The sequence below is a fragment of the Sinocyclocheilus grahami genome, unplaced genomic scaffold (assembly GCF_001515645.1).
Source record: "Sinocyclocheilus grahami isolate Dianchi unplaced genomic scaffold, SAMN03320097.WGS_v1.1 scaffold244.1, whole genome shotgun sequence".
In the NCBI taxonomy this organism is placed as follows: Eukaryota; Metazoa; Chordata; class Actinopteri; order Cypriniformes; family Cyprinidae; genus Sinocyclocheilus; species Sinocyclocheilus grahami.
Window position 1 is genome coordinate 154539 of NW_015505423.1, and position 5259 is coordinate 159797.

At 36.9% G+C, this 5259-nt stretch overlaps 1 long non-coding RNA gene across 1 annotated transcript in view; it reads left to right on the forward strand.

Moving 5' to 3' along the window:
- The window catches only part of LOC107598057 (uncharacterized), a 10249-nt gene that overhangs the window by 492 nt on the left and 4498 nt on the right, over positions 1–5259 (forward strand). The window lies entirely within an intron of this gene.

Consider the following 5259-nt stretch of genomic DNA (forward strand, 5'->3'; position numbering starts at 1 on the left):
ATCCTTGCTGAATAAAAGTATTAAAGGGAGGGTTCACCCAAAAATGAAAATTGTCATCATTTACTCGCTCTCAAGTTGTTTCAAACCTGTATGAATACAAAACTGTTGAACACACAAAAAAATATATTTTGAAGAATGTTGGTAACCAGATAGTTAACGGTAGACATTGACTTCGATAGTTTATTTTTTTTATATATACTATGGAAGCCAGTGGCTACCTTCAAATGTTTGGTTACAAACATTCTTTTGTGTTCAGCAGAAGAAAGAAACTCAAACCATTTTGGAAAGAGTAGAGGGTGAGTAAATGACAATTTTCATTTTTGGGTGAACTATTAATTTAAATCTTTAAAATCTTATTGACCCTCATGTGAGCAGACATTAAGTTCACATGGCTAGTTGAATATTTTACACATACTAACTCTCCTGTTACTGGACTCTTTCATTGGAGGAATAAATTAAGCATGGATTACACTAATTAGGGCATTTCTACAATGCAATTGGTAATTGAAAACCTTTGCTTTTGCATGGTGCATTCAAACCAACAAGCGAAGACCACAAGTCCCCTTCAGATTTTGCACAGCCTGTGTTGCCACCAAATATATCAAATAGACTTGGTATGTGTTGTCTAATTCTGAAAGACATTGTTTCTGGATTGGTATATTTGGCTTTCCAGACTGCTGTCCTTTCTGGTATTGTTGTTATTCATGCTCTGATCTAAGGCCTGTTCAAGAGAGTTGTGTCTCTCTCTCTCTCCTCAAACAGCATGCCAGTGCCAGATTGAGGGCTCAAGGTTAATCTGCATTTCTTTTAACCAGTAATATCGTAGACTCTGGCTGCCCCTGCTTTGGATTATGGGACAGAGCTTAACCCGGTCTGGGAATGTGCATCACCTGTTTCCCCTGAGATAAAGCGTTCCATTCTGGTGTGTAACTTTACCCGCTTTTGTTCTTCAAATGACAGTCTATCAGGGATTTTTCAGGGGACTAGTGCTGAATACAGTTGCAGGCAGCAAATGGATGGATATAGCCGAGGGCTTGGAGTGAAAAGTGCCGTCACATGGGAAAATTAAACACTGGTGGTCACAGTAGCTCTCTGTCACATGTTTGCTGCACGCTAGTTTTTCACTGACGTGCAATAATTGAGACGTTAAACATATATCTGCTCTCATCAGCTATTGGTGTGTGTGCACTGTGCATGCTGGGTGATATGTTGGAATCCTTGTTATCAGATTGAACTCTTATCCACCACCGTTACAAGAAAACATCTTTGGACATCTGTTTACTACAAGCCCATATGTGTATGCTTGCAGTGACCTGTACATATGACAGGGTACTTGCATTCAACATTCTCTAAGCCACTGAAGCATTTTGGGCTTGTGTGAATTTATAAGGGGAATGTGTTGACAAGTGTTTATGTCTTCTAGGGATCAAAGATACTGAGTCCGTTCAAGATGATTTATGTGGCATCCAGTTTGCAAGAGTGTGTTAATATTACATAGTGTCTAAGCAAATTGAGCAGCCATAAACATTACAACAAATTATTGTTAAATATTAAATTAAATGTTTAATTATTAATTAACATCAATATTATCGATATCATCCATTTTATTGATGTTATCATTATTATTCTTAAAGTATTTTATTATTATTATTATTGTTATTTTTAATAGACCTTTTTATTATTGTTAACAACAGCAAAAATAATTTAATATTTGTTGAAAGTAATAATAATATTAGTAGTATTTTGACTTATACTAACAGTAGACAATTTAGAGGAAACGTTATTTGTGTTTGAATATTGTGATTTGTATGTAGTTGTCGCATTTTAAAGTGGTCATATGATGCAGTTTCAAGTTTTCCTTTCTTTTTGGAGTGTTACAAGCTGTTTGTGAATAGATGAGATCCCTAAAATTGCAATGGCAGTTCCAACTTTGCAAGGACAATCTGGCTCACAGCCTGTAAGTACGTTTTCATATTTAAAGAATTTGCCACTGATGATTCAAACGTGAGTTTTAGAGTAGCACTTGTTGTTTGTCGTTTCTCCAATCACAAATGCAGACATGGTTTTGTGTTTACGCGGCGCGATACGTAACACGTAAAAAGACAGTATAAGTCATTATAATCAGTAATTATGTCCCCACTGGATGCAACAAATGCCTCGTTTGGGTTTTATTGGTTTTGTCTCGTCACACTGGGACACGGCATCACAGTATGGTAAGGGGCGTAACATTTCCGTCACACGCTTGAGGTATTCAGCCAATCACAACGCACTGGATAGCTGGCCAATCACAGCACACCTCGCTTTTCAGAACGGTGAGCTTTGTAAAACTCGACACGTTTCAGAAAGGTGGGGCATAGAGGAGCAACCATAATGTACAGTGTGTGGAAAATAATGTGTTTTTTGAACCTTAAACCGCATAAACACATTTCATTACACCAAATACACAAAATAATATTATTTTTAGCAACGCCATATGACCCCTTTAATGTGATAGATGTATCTGACCTTTGTCCCCACCTTGACCTCACTCCTGGACATGAGCTATCCAGTTCAACCGTTCTCTGGCTCCATTCTTCTGGCTCTCGTTGGATAGTTAAATATAGTGATTAATTGCATCTGAGAATAGTATCCATCACTTTGGCAGGCTTTCATGTGGTTGCGTTCTTCATCTCAATTTTAGTGACTGTAGGTAACCCTTAAATCAGTGCTCTAACAACTTTTTTGTTTTTAGGCAGCATGTTCATTTTGTTTACCTTGTGTTTATGTTCAGAAGCATACCCCTCTGTTTTTGTAATCTGAGACTTGGGCCCATAGTGTCCTTGGTCATGCTATCGGGCAATCGGAAAGCCATCTAAAGCACTCTGTTCCAGTGTGCAAATATTATGGTGATGTTTCTGAATTTAGAATAAGTAGCTATAATAGTATATGTAGTAATTGTAGTTCAAAATGTTTGGGTTGGTACGATTGGTTAATGTTTTTGAAAAATTTCTTATGTTTGCAAAGCTACATTTATTTGATCACAAATACACTAAAACTGTAATATTGTGACATATTATTGCAATTAAAAATTACTGTTTTAAAGGGGTCATATGATGCGATTTCAAGTTTTCCTTTCTCTTTGGAGTGTTACAAGCTGTTCGTGAATAGATAAGATCCTTAAAGTTGCAAAGACTAAAGTCTCAAACCCAAAGAGATATTCTTTATAAAAGTTAAGACTGGTCCACGCCCCCCTAAAACGCCTCATTTAAACACGCCTACATCACGATGTGGGAAGATTTACATAACGCCGCCCAAATGTTCACGCAAAGAAAGGCGGCGTAACTTTATTGTTGCTGCCACCGCCGCCGCCATGTTATAAAGACGCTGTGTGTTTCGTTGTGAAAGCAAAACTACTTTGTTTGGCCTTACAAAAAAGGACACGACTAGCAATCAGTGGTTAAGTTGTATTTACAACACCGTTCCAGAACAGTTCAACCCAAATATTCAGATGTGTGCAGCGCATTTTATGGAGGACTGTTTCCTGATCCTGGTAGAGTAGCCTACAATGCCGGCTGTTCTGACTCAGTTTGTAAGTACGTTTTCATATTTAAAGGATTTGCCACTGACGATTCAAACGCGAGTTTTGAGCAGTGTAGAGTAGCGCTTGTTGTTTGTCATTTCTCCGATCACAGATGCAGACATGGTTTTATGTTTACGCAGCGCAATGCAATCCAACACATAAAAATACAATAATATAATGGGTTTTCATGTTTTTGTCTCGTCGCTCTGGCCAGACAGGGCATCACAGTATGGTAGGGGCGTAACATTTCCATCACATGCTTGAGGTATTCAGCCAATCACAACGCACTGGAAAGTTGGCCAATCAGAGCACACCTCGCTTTTCAGAACGATGAGCTTTGTAATAATCGACGCGTTTCAGAAAGGCGGGGCATAGAAGAGCAACAATAATGTACAGTATGTGGAAAATGTGTTTTTTTTGTTTGTTTTTTTTACTTTAAACTGCATAAACACATTTCATTACACCAAATACACAAAAATAATGTTCTTTTTATGACCCCTTTAATATATTTTAAAATGTAATTTATTCTTGTGATTGCAATGCAACATTTCCAGCAGCCATTACTCCAGTCTTCAGTGTCACATGATCCTTCAGAAATCATTCTAATATGCTGATTTGGTGAAACATCTCTTCATATTAATGTTGAAAACAGTTGTGCTGCTTAATATTTTTGTGTAAAGTGTGATTCTTTTTTTTCAGAGTTCTTTGAATAGAAATTTCAAAATAACAGCATTTATTTGAAATGGAAATATTTTATAATATTTATAAATGCCTTTACTGTGACCAATTAAGGCATTATTCTAGTAATTTCTTGGCTTGCTAGTAATTTCTTAAGTCTTAATGAGAGTAAGACTGAAATGATCTTGTTTGGTTCAAGTGATCACAGCATTCATGATGTTGATCTCGATACTCTGTTACATTACAGTAACACCTGTGTTCGGAATCTGGGGGTTTTGCTTGATAACAGTCTTAAATTTAATAAGAAGATATGTGCTGTGGTTAGGTCTTGTTTCTATCATCTTCGTCTTTTAGCAAAGGTTAAGCCCTTTTTATCTGGTAAGATTTTCGAAACTGTCATGCATGCATTTGTAACATCTCGACTAGACTATTGTAACTCTTTGTACATTGGTGCCTCTCAGACATGTGTGACACGCCTACAGTTAGTTCAAAATGCCGCAGCCCGGCTCCTCAAAGGGAAGCGTAAAAGTGATCATATCACACCGGTTCTGATTTCACTTCATTAGCTACCTGTCAAATGCAGAATTGATTTCAAAGTTTTGTTATTTGTTTTTAAGTCTTTGCGGAACCAGGCACCACAGTACCTATCTGAACTACTGCATCCTCCTTCTCAGTCTAGATCACTTAGATCTAGGGACTCTGATATACTATATGTCCCTAGAACCAGACTTAAAAATAGGGGTGATCGCGCATTTGCGGTCATAGGTCCTAAATTATGGAATAGTCTTCCAGCCTACATCAGATCCGCCCAAACTTTGTCAACTTTTAAATCCGCCTTGAAAACGTACCTTTTTTCCGTGGCTTTCAATATCCCTTGACTCGTATTGGCATTAATATATTTTGATTCTAGCTTTTCTCCTCTTATTTTATATGTATGTGTATTGATGTGTATGTATATGTATATATACTGTGTGTATATATATATATATATATATATATATATATATATTTGTTTTTGTTTT